Here is a 13,340-nt window from a genome sequence, read left to right on the forward strand (position 1 = left end):
AACAAGCAAGATACATACATACATATATACACAAACACACACATATATGTATATATATGATTATTAATATGTATTTTAATGATAAATAGTTAAAATTATCTTTATAGGCATTGTTTAACTGGTTCTAATTGCTTGTCAGGATGCATATATTTTTTAATTTCCTTACATCAAAAAATTTTTTTTTTAACTAGTTAATTTTTTTTAACTTGATGATTTAGCATGCAATAAGTATGAATGCCATTAAATTTTTTAGATGAATTTTCTTAAATGATTTTGAATCATTACAGAAAATTATTTACTATTATATTAATCTCGTATTTCCGTTGTAAAGAAAAAAATATTTTGTTTACTTGATTTTAAATATGATTATGGAATATTTCCATATATGGTTATGTAAAACTTGAATATATATATATATATATATATATATATATATATATATATATATATATATATATATATATATATATATATATATATATATATATAATAGCTTGAAAAATGTATTAACTGGAATTTAGAGTTTTTTTTACATATTTAGAAACATTCATAAATTTAAACAAACTACTTATTGTTACGTTATTACCTAATGTTTTTCCTTTGAAACCAAAGTAATGGATTAAGGAAGTGATGAAATTTTGTTATAATTTTTAGTCTAAATTATTATATCAATTCAATAATGCAAATGTCACAGATTTTTATATTCGTTTTAGTCCTTAATGTGGTGTCGACTATTTTTATAATTTTTGTTGACATTGTGCGCGATTTGTGAACTTTTTAATTTTTTGTGCAATATTAATTTGGTGCTATACTATTTTAACAATGATTATTTTTGTGCCAAAGTGGACTTTTTTTTAGATGCATCTTTATAATAAAATGGCAGAAGTTTTTCTTCAACAAAAAACATTTTATTTTATTGCTGTGTGCTTGACAAAGCACAATAAATTGATTTTATTTTGTTATATACATATATTATATATTTATCTATAATATATGCATATGTATTTGTGCAGTTAACTTAAGTGAATGTCTTTTGCCGAGTTTCAATTTTCTGAAATGCTAAAAAAAGTTTTCCTCTTTTATATAATTTATCATAAATGTATTATAAATATAAATATTTTTTAAAATTGTAATTTTCACATGTTCTGATTGGTATATGTAAATGTTATCATCTTTGGAATTAAATGTTTATCATGCTCAAATAGAATTGACTATTCGATTCATTGAAAATTTAATAAATGGTAGTATGAATTACATATGATATATGATATAAAATTAGTTTGTTGATTTGTTAAATTGTTTTGTAGACTCAGAAGACTGTAATGTGTTTGTTTGGGAATACTATAGTGCGGTGCGTGAGCGGAGCGGTGAATCTGTACATTGTCCATTCGTTTTAACTTAATATCCTATATAATCTTTATAACGCATACGCATATATACACATACATAGATATAGATACATATGTATTTTAATTAAATTTAAATGAAGACTGCTGTGATTTGTATAAAGTAATGTTATAAATATTCTATATAAATTTTTAATTAATTAATCTTTACTATCTCTCTGTGTATGAATAAATGTACACACTTATAATATACATTATACATATATAATATGTATATTGTAGTTATTTCTAACTATTATGAAACAAATATTATCTATATGTAAAACTAAAATGAAATAAAAAATGAAGTTTATTAATGTTTTTGTGTCTTGTGCATATTTTCTTCCTTTTCCTCTCTGCTTCAAAATCATTTCCGTTCTTTTGTTGTTTTTTTTTGTATTTAAATCTATTCATGAATCCACAAAGTAAAAATGAACCATGATCTCCACCACTTAAAAAATTAAAAAAAAAAACTTTATAATTATTATAATCAATAATAAAGCAGAATTTTAATTGTTTTCACGTTTTTTAACGGACAATAAGAGATTTTTTATTCTATTGAATTTCAGGTGTTTGCGTATGGATATTGTTTTGTACAGTCCCTACTCAAAAAATTAAGAACACTTGCGAGTTTTGCGACATACGCGTTTGTTCTAATCATAACTTCGTTATTTGTAACTTGGCCTAAGTTATTTCTTCTGCATATTGTAAACAAAACGTAATCCTTAAAAAATTATGTACAAAATACTGTTATCTTGTGTATCTGCAAAACAAAACAGACTTACAGTCCCTGCTCAGAACACTGTTCTGATGTTTCCTTATTTTGCCACTTTGTTCCAGATGTTTCCTTATTTTGCAAACAGCCGTATTACTTACACCCTCTATTGTCGCGATTTTATGTTTATAAAACATTCCAGTTTTATTAATGCTATAATACTTGCATTTCTTTCTTTAAAAATAATTGCTTTCCGACTAATCTAAAAAATAATCTATTTAAGACTCACGAGCAATTTAAAACATAAATGAAAGTAATTTTTTTTACAAATTAATCACCAATTTACCCTAAAAATATAGTAAAGCTGCAGCAAAAGAAAAAATCACGGTGTTGTTAACGAAATAATAAAAAATCTTCGCAGAAACGCTCGTATATGCTTTACGTAATTCAGGTACAAACTCATTTCTATCATTTCACTTTTATTTTTGAAGACATTTTGAAGGATAATGTTGTATTATTTTTTGTTGGTGAATAGAGCAGCAAATAAGGATGAGCTTACAAAAAAAACTAGCCCAAAAGATCTTATTGTGAATTATTTATAACCGTTACAAATGGGCGCGAACGCGGTTCAATTGGGGTGGCGTAATATTCTGAGCAGGGACTGTTTGTAGGTACAAAAAACCCGTGATATTTTTCCACTGAAAAAGAACTTCGATTTCTGCGTATTTGAAAGCGAAGCAGGTTTCGAAAGAAATCTCCCCGAAACAACTAATCGTCGGAAGAGTTGTGGTAGAAACAAGAAAACTACCCCACGGACTGAGCCCAAAATAATTTCCCCGACAATGAAATACCGCATGAATCTGCTCAAGCTTTAAATTGAGATTCGAAGATGAAGATATCGAGATATCGGCGTCAAAGTACACTCTAGTGCTGGTGGCCGGTCAAAAATTCAAAATTGACACCCAGAATGAAAAAGTCGAGGATGCAATGAGCCAAAATGCATCAGCACTATACCGTCGAAGATTAGCAAAAGGTATAATAAGTTTATTTTAACTATATATCAAATATTTTTTAAATACAATAAAATTGATGTCTTTTGTTTTTTTTTCGTAGACAACACTGTTCCACACGAAAAATGATTCAGAGACGAGATATGACTTTTCTTATACATCTATGCCCATTAAACACGAATCTGGTAATAAAAAATGTTGATTGGCTCGAGATTCGGAGATATGTGTTTTTTAAATCGCGCGATTTTTCTATATCTTGGTGTTGTTTGGTCGATGTCCAAAATCTGTCAATTTCCTGTTCAAAATGAATATTGGAATCTATAGTCGGGTATTTTATCTTTCATTTGTAGTACTTTTCAGCTTTCATATCTCTTTAAGTAGAGTATTTTTTAGGTATTTTTATGTTTTACCCAAAAGTAAAATACATAAGAAATAAACGTAGCATTCATAGATCCATAGTATCTCATTAATCATTAAATTCATAATATTTTCTAAATTCATACTATTCCTTAATTTAGGGAAGGTGAGTGCCCCCCTATGCCCCCCACCAAATGACGTCCCTAAAAACAATGCATAATATTTTCAATTAATGTTAATCGAAAATCAGGATTTTGGGGAGGGGGCCCCTATCCTATATTTCTATATACATGGATGTGTCTAGATTAGGAATAGATTTTATATTCGGTAACTGTTTAAAATTGTGTATTTAAATCTTACTACATACATACATATGTATATCGTCGAACTATAATCAAATGTCATTTTGAAAGTATGAATTAAATTTAAATCGCTGGTTGATGATGAATCGTCCTATCAAAATTGTTTTAAGCAATTCAGTACATATATATTAATCACGAAAATTTGATTTCGCGGCGGCACACGATGCGAGTGAAGAGCCCGCTTTATACATAGGTATTGGTATATACATAATCTTGAGGTTGGAAATGGGCCCGGCAAAAGGGCCTACGCAAATGTTGAAACTTATATTTCGAGCCTAATAAATAAAGTTAACTGATCCTTGGGCTGTCAAAGCAGGTATTAGTTGTTTGTGTATATCGTAAGAAATTTGTTTGGTTGAAATACCCAAACTTTAGATCCCAAAGTGCAATATCCTGTAAATTTGTACACACGTGAAATAGTTAAAAAGTTATTTAATTTTATTGAGGGCCCATATTTTCTAACAGATAGTGGGGCCCACTTGCCATCGGGCAAGTTCGCTTGTATGGCCATAATATACGGTTTGGTGATTTTTCCATAAAGGATGTTTCTGGATACGAATTTTACGGATAGTGATTTTTGCGAGCACTGATTATTCTAGACATATGTAGATTATTTCTGAGAAAAAATATTTTTAATATAAAATTAAAATGAAAAAAATAGCGTAAGCGTTTTAATTTTTCAACCTCTGAGTTAATCAGTTATTAACGGAATAAACAGTGTCTGCAAAAATCATATACATACAGTAAAATAGGTGTTCGGCAGTGGCGAGTTGTTCATATGGGCTACGGGGCTACAGTGTCCCAGTACATATAGTAAATATTCATGTTTTTTTTTTGTTAAATACGGCTGCGGCCCTGTAGTCCTCCTAGTATAGGACATATGCATGTTATTTTTGTTTGCATTTGGTCATCGGTATGGTCAACGAGCTACTAGAGCCCGATTCATCTCTGCAGTCCCACATTGTGAATTCTCACGAGCCGCCACTGGTTTTCGAAAAAATCGTTCCATAAAATTCGTGTCTGGAGACATCATGTACGGAAAAATCCATATACGTTGTGATTTGCGTTGATAAAGGATTTAATTCTTTTAAATTAATTTATATACATACATAAATACGACTTTTGTTAATAAATTGAGCTAAATTTTAATTTAAGGGAAGTTTTTTAAAAGTACTACTCACATACATACAGTCGTAGACGTAGAAAATGCCGCACTCGACTATTTTTACACTTTTTTTTTTAATTATGTTCGGTATTGTAATTTTCAAAGAATTCTTGAATTTGAAGGTTAATCAGTAAACTTCAATTTAAGCAAAAAAAAAAATGGAAATATTTAACAGGATATTCTTGGAATGGATGTAGGATATTCTTGAAATGGAAAGCGGTCATTAACGTTACTTGCGCCAAAGTTGAGCCTATGTACATAATTTATGAGGGTCAGACTATCCTTACATCATTTTTGTTGTTAGATTTCTAAAGCTAATATTCCTTGTGAGGTATTGAAAAGATCTTTTGTGAATAAAACTACTTTTGGATAATGTTATACTTATTATATTTTAATATTTCGTACTGCCGCCTCGATTATGAAAAATCGCCAATATGCGTTGATTTCGTACAGTGAAATTAAACATTCCATCGTAATATCATTCTCCCAAGTTTCGGTTATATTTTTAAGCAATTCTATGATATTTGATGCACGTCGTTTTGCCAATTTTCTCTTTTAAATAACCCATAGGTTTTCGATCGGATTCAGATCATGATTATTTCCCGGCCATTCTAATGATTCGATGCCCAGTATATTCTTAAATGTTGTGATCTGTAAGTGATAAAGGATATTATTAATTATTTAGTAGAAGCTTTAGGCAAAAAAAAATCGAAATTGTACTCCCAGCTCGAGCGCGATGACATGGTACAGAATTTTTGAAAGAATTACAAAATTTAAAAGCACACTTTTGTACTTTTGTGCATTCATTATTCTCTCAATAATGGTCAGGGATCCTAAATCATATGCGGTCATACACCCTTAAACCATTAATTGGGGTGAATGGGCAACGACCGGAGAAATGCATTCCGCGCGGAATCTTTCGCCAACTTTCCGACGAACCATGCACATCCCATCCTGCCCAAAGAAATTGAACTTCGACCCGAAAATTTCGTATAACACAAGGTGGTCAAAGAAGCGTAGTCCATAGCCGCACCGACAAAGTACCAAGGATTACGAGCGCCGCGACAAAATAGCGCGATACTCAGCCGTGTCATACAGTTTACGGAATTAACGGGCATTCGATATTGTTGCGTAGGGGTGGGTGGAGGATCCAAGTAAAAGGCCAAAGTCGTGGCATTTATTGGCGATTAAGGAGATCCACGCACCGCCAGTGCTCCGTCCAGAATGTTTTGATATGGTCTAAGTACCTCCTTATAAAGGACAGGTCGCTCAGCGTATCTTTGACGTTCGGTTACTTCTCCATTCTTTAGTCACGTACTCGGATATGCAGTCCCACGCTCTCGGATTGTCAGTTCTAAGAACTCCACGGGAATGCGACCGAGTGCCGTTTCCGCTGCTAAGTGCATTCGGGGGTCTCTCATTGTTAGCCGACTTGCATTTAAGCCTGGAGATAATCCTCGAAACCAATTATAACGGCGGCTCCTTTTAGCACACGCTACAATATCAATAAGTAGTAAAATATTTTTTTTCGTATGATTAGTATATTGGCCGACTATGCTTATAAGGGTGGTGGCTATTACCATTACACATCTCTCTAGCAAAGACTTTTATTCCGTTCAAAATATAATATAACACCTATTACATTATTTATATATAATTTTAGCTAGTTAGCTAATTTACTATTTTACACTTACATATTTTAATTACATTGTGGTTTTTACGCATTTACTTTTAGAATATGTTATATTACGATACATTCTCTCCCACATTTCATTCACACTATCACCATCCTTTCCCTATACACACTCTGTCAATAGTTCATTCATCAACTGATAATCAATAATTTCTCTTTCAGTCACTTGCATACTTAAGTCCTCCCTTACAAAACCGCTGTCTCAAAAACATGCTGATAATAGAATGGTCTCCAATTTTCGGTACATCTTTCACCTCACACCGCATATCCATTATATTTACATTGATTTTTCAATTAATAAAATAAAAAATAAAATAAAAATAAATATTTGTTATAAACAAATCAATGAGAGAGCTTGATAAATCATTCAATCTTGTTACTTCCGTCACTTTTTGTTTAAAACCTAATTCATTTACCCAATTTCTCAACTTTTTTACATAAAATTCCTCTCTGTAACCAATTATAATTCCAGTCCCCAAACATAATTATATTTTTACTCACATCTATGCTTCTTTCACTCAATTCTTCTAAAAATTTAAGAAATCTTCCACTTCTACCATTCGGAGAGCGGTAAATTACTAGCAAAAACACAGAAACTCCATTCACAAGCACATCCACACCAATTGTCCAAAACTCACCATCAAACTTATTAAATTACAATAATTTATATCCTCCCTTAAATACAATAGTACCCCACCCGTATGTCTAGAATTAGAGTCACACCTCAAAACACAATATCCATCCATATTCAGCTCAAAATCTTCAAAGTCACTGGTGACATGCGTTTCACTTAAACCTATAAATAGTGGTTTTTCACTTACAATTAAACTCCAAACCTCATCCTTGTGAGCAAAAAAACTTTGTACATTTAAACCAATACCATTTGGTGATTGCTATATATTATTATTATACTTAATCTTATTTCTAAATAATTCTAATTGTCTTTTATAAAAACTACACTTAGTGTCCAATGGTCCATGATTTGTGTCCAATTTTAATTTTAACCTATTATTACAATTAAAGCAATTTATACACTTTAATTTGCTATTGTCACATCCCTCGCTTCTGTGCACATTTTGCACAGGTCACCTTGTTTCGACAATCCACCGCTTTGTGAATAAATCCGTAACAATTTAGACATCTTAGAATATTAATTTCTTCAAAAACCCTACATCTATCCCAATTTATATTTATTTTTCCACTTTCAATTAATCTTTTAAATATATTGCAATCTACTTCTACTATCGCATTATATTTATTATTTTTTACACTTCTCCATATTTTTATTACCTTCAAATCACCACCACTTGGTTTTGATTTATTAAACACTCAGTTAATTGTTCATTTGTTAGTTCTTCTGACATATATACAATTTTAATTTTAGGATTTTTTAATTCCCCTCTTTTAACATTTTAATTCTCCCCTAATTTATTTTCTACTTCTTTTATTAATTTAATACTATCCTGTGCACTCTTGCACGTTATTGCAATACCCCCTTTACTGATTTTTTTGACCCCCTAAATTCCTATTTTTAATTCATTCGGTTTTATTAAATTTTTGCAATCTTCTTTCGTTTTGTTCGTTTCCTGCGTTTTTTTGGTAAACTTATTGTAACGTCTTTATTATTATTTTTAAGTGCATTAGCATAACTTAAATTATTTTCAGTCTTATTTACACCACTTTTTAAAATGTTTAACTCCCTCTCAATTCTCAGTACGCTATCACTAATTACTTTTATTTTTTCACTTTGTTGTTCCTTATCACTATTTTCTTTTTCACATATATATATATATATATATATATATATATATATATATATATATATATATATATATATATATATATATATATATATATGTATATATATATATATATATATATATATATATATATATATATATATATATATATATATATATATATATATATATATATATATATATATATATATATATATTTAACTAATTGTTTTACTGAATTAATTAAAAATGCCTTATTATCATTCGATATACTGTTGCTTTTTAACGTTAAAATATCCACAATTATCCATAATTTTTTTCAATAGCTATTGATTTATTTACACAATCTGAAGCCATTATTTTACACTTACAATTATTAGAAACATAATTATATAATTTTATATTACAAATTTTAACGTTTTTCGTTCGTTGCACAAATCGCCACACGCGCAATCAACGTCTGTACATGACCACGATAAGATCACTCATTAATATAATTACTAATTAATTCATATTTCAATACTAATTATTTCATAATTACTCGTATTGTGCTCGTTGTATTATGGTGCCTACGGACTAAACAAAAGACGATTTTGGGCCAACCTTTTTAACCAGCAGGATAAAACCAGTAGCGTACAAAATATTGAAATAAAAATTAAATTAAAAAATTGAAATTAAATATCAAAATTAAGCTAAAGAGCGAGATTGAGCTAAAATTAGATCATCGTTGATGTTTTGAATTACAACAATGTTTTGAATTACGACGATACGCATTTAAAACCAGAGAAATATTATAATTTCTCTGCTTACGAGCGAAAAAAAATCTTGTTATTATTTCTTAAAAGTCGTCACGATATGTTACTGTATTTCGACCGTCAATGATCGATAAAAAAAACAATTCACAAAAAACGCGGTGTCGGTTGTCGGTGATTTGTCAAAGGGTTTTTTTTTTCTTTCGTCGAAATAAAATGAATAATCACATTTTATTATCCGATAAATTTTACGTCTGAAATGATTTAATTACTTGATTTATTTCGACGAGAGAAACAATTGAAGAATAAAAAAATCCGTTTGATGTGACCGACAACACCCCGGGTTAGCAAAAATCGTTGGATCATCCATACTAATACATGATATATTCTCAGTAACCGTGCTTTACGGGGAAGTAAAAATAATAATTCTTTGATTTTTTTTCGATCTTAGTGCGTATCTTCGTAAGTCAAAACATCTTAAGTCGAGGATTACCTGTATGTGATTGTTGATGATCTAATTTTAGGTCAATCTCGAAAATTTATTTAAATTGTGCATGTTCTGTTTTAACTTTCAATATTTTATTTTAATTTTAATATAATGATTATAATTTTATTTTGATACTTGAATTTAATTTTTATATAATAATAATAGTTTTAATTTTGATATTTAATTTCAATTTTTATATTTATTTCGATATTTTGTACGTTACTGGTTTAAAAAGTTGGCCCAGGGACCGTTCGTTGGTTTGGTTCGTACGCACCATTACATAATGCGCCTTTCGCTCACGTCGAAATGATGAATGAATGTGTGTGTATGTGTACGCTCCCGTGCTTTTGATACTGACCCCACCCGTTCCAACTCGCTCGATATCAGGAGCACATGTCAGACGCTCAGGTCCCCACTTGCCCACTACTCCGCTACCCCGTGTCTCAACGCGATCGAGCTGGCATTCTAAAAATTGTTTTTTGCAATATCCATACCGATCGACGCATTCGCCACATACCCACAAACATACATACATCGCGTCCGTTTATATACATAAATATATATATATATATATATATATATATATATATATATATATATATATATATATATATATATGTATATATATATATATATATATATATATATATATACATATATTACATATATGTTTTTTTTATGGTCCTGTGCCAATAACCCTGCATGTTATAAATAAGGATTTTGTCTGTATTTGTGTGGGGTTTTGTCTGTATCTGTGTGCTGAAAATAGCTTGTAATTAAAGACATGATATGGTATATAATGGTATTCTATTGGTTTTATAGTAAAAACATATACATATGTATATGCAATTTAAAAATTAAAGGGAAAACAATTTAAATAAAATGATACTTTCGATAGAGTTAAAATCACATTATTACGAATAAAATATATACAATTTATGAAAAACCCCCAAAATCATAAATAACAATCAAATAAATTACAATTAAAAAATAAAATTAGATACACAATTACGAGAAATTAACACGCAGGATACCGTGCGCACAAATTTGTGCGTTTGAAAAACTTCCTCTGGCTACCGTGCGCACAAATTTGTGCGTTGCGTCACTCCTACTTCATATAAAGAAAAAACACGTTGAACCTCGTATTTCTTGTAATTTATTCATATCGGGGCTTAGTAAAAGATGTCGTTGGTGATATTTAACTAAAATAATTTAAAAATAGTCGATACTGAAAAATCCAGAAGGTTAGAAACTGGACTATAGCAAATGTACCAAATATTTCTTTAAATTTACAAAATATTTCTTTGGTTATGCCGAAGATGTCTCAAATTTTATTTTATTTAACTAAAGCGTATAGGAGGCTTGTAAAAATAATAGAACAGATCGTCATCGACCTTTTCAGAGGTTCGAAACCAGCGAAAGCTCACATATGTTCACATATGCATAACAGATTTTTTTTCTATTGACATATTTACTAATTCGTAGAAAAGATATAGGTAGAAAAAAATAAGGGTGCTATATTTTCAGAAAGGTCGAGATCATTTCAGTCCTTTTCTGACCGTGACGAGGAAACGTTTATCGATAAATATACGCGTTATTTTTTAGATTTCGTGTTCTATTTGATATCTTTGACTATTTTGATTTTCGATGCTTTTTGGATTCTATTTTTTGGATTTTGTGTTTTTGTGAAACTCTTTTGGATTATATTGTGAAATTTCGTGTTTTCTGTTGTGTTATTGTTATAAATGGATTTTGTGTTTTTGTGACTATTTTATAAAACTCTGATTTTATTGTGAAATTTCGTGTTTTCTGTTTTGTGTTATCGTTATAAAATGGCTGAGAGAGAAGATTCATTTTTTGACGAGACTTTCGAAGACCAACTTTCTCAACCTCCTAGCGAAGGTGAAGAAGACATCGATGAGGCTTATGTCCAAGAAAGTGGAGATTCTGAGTCAGAAACTTCAGAACCACGTGTCAACCAGTCAGAATCTGAAAATTCTTCAGAAGAAGGTATCCCTGATGTGACATTGGATTGGTCCGAATTTGATCCTCCTAGAAATCTCAACAGCTTTGAAGGACTACCAGGATTGAACATTTTTCCTGATAATCCATCTAACGTGGGAGACGTGACTTCACTCTTCATTGGAGATGATTTATTTGGTATTATAGCCGAGGAGACAAACCGATATTATGCCAAAAATAATATCAAATATCCAACTTCCACACACTCGCGAAAATGGAGAGATGTTCTCGTTCCCGAGCTAAAAAAATGGTTCGGATTAGTTCTGATAATGGCTATTGCCAGAAAAAATTCCATCAGCGACTATTGGAGCACCAATCCTCTTATCGAAACTCCATATTTTCGAAAGACGATGAGCAGAAATAGATTTCAGCAGATTTTAAGGTATCTCCACTTTTCTGACAATGAGAAGATTCCGACCGGCAGTCCAAATCGCCTAATTAAAATTCAAAACATAATAGACTACTTCACGAAAAAGTTTCAAGAGACGTACACACCGACGCAAAACCTGTCTTTGGACGAAGGCATGATACCGTGGAGGGGGCGCCTCAAATGCAAGGTGTATAACCCTATGAAGATCGTTAAAGAGATATTGGAATGTATTGATTTCGTAAAAAATAACATTTTAAAAATACTAATGCACCGAAATACATAAAATTATTAATGTGCGCGCGCAGAATACGGGAGGAAAAGCCTGTTCCTCTTGTTCCTGTTGTATCCTGCTCGCGCAAATTAAGTGAGTATGTACGTGAGTATGTACCGTTTACCATGCACCCTTTTTTTATCTTTCGACTTAAGATCTTTCGATTTTCGATCTTTGCCTTCCGATATTTGCGTTTTCGGTAATTTCAAATTCGTGCCCGTGAGGTAGACCCGTTCAGGGGTGTGGACAGAGTAGTGGTCACAAAATTTGCGTCTTTTCTAAGAGAAAAAATCCCACTTCAGGTTTATTAAATTGACACAAGAATTATACTTGAATTTTTTCGTGAAGAAAACACATGTTTAAGTGGTCGAAAAAAATAGTGGAAGAAAAATCGAACAAGAGTAAACTGTTACTTCCAGTTGAGGGATGCTTACTAAAATTTATACATAACTTGTTATTATGCTTAAACTTCTAGATATGAAATTTCAGTTTAAAATAAAAGTAAAAGTACTACTTCCGGTTAAGATAAAAATATTTTAAAGATATAAAGTTATAAAGATTATTATTTCTATTACATGTAAAAAAATCAGTACGATTCAGTTAGCGGTTTGGGAGATAATTGAATTAAAAAACTTAAAAATAGTGTCGATAAGAATTTCAGTAACTGATACTAAGTTTCAGTTCGATAGGACTAACGGTGTTCAAAAAATCCCCAAAATACACAGACACACACACACATTTTTTCTAGACCATGAAAACGTGATCAGTAATCGATTCTGAGTTCGAATCAGTCAAAATCTCGAGTTCGAATTTTCGCATGATCACAAACTTCATATATTGTTACTACGTACATACATACATACATATATAAAGTAAAAATGGCTGTTAATTGTCCTTTCTATTAAGATATCACTCATGCAGATGTCTTGCCAATTATCAGAATTAAGTTAAGTCAAGTAGTAAGTTAATTTACCCTAATCGAAGAAGCGCGCCGAACAGAGGCCGCCATTCA

Source organism: Arctopsyche grandis, chromosome 6 (genome assembly GCF_051622035.1).
Source record: "Arctopsyche grandis isolate Sample6627 chromosome 6, ASM5162203v2, whole genome shotgun sequence".
Taxonomy (NCBI): domain Eukaryota; kingdom Metazoa; phylum Arthropoda; class Insecta; order Trichoptera; family Hydropsychidae; genus Arctopsyche; species Arctopsyche grandis.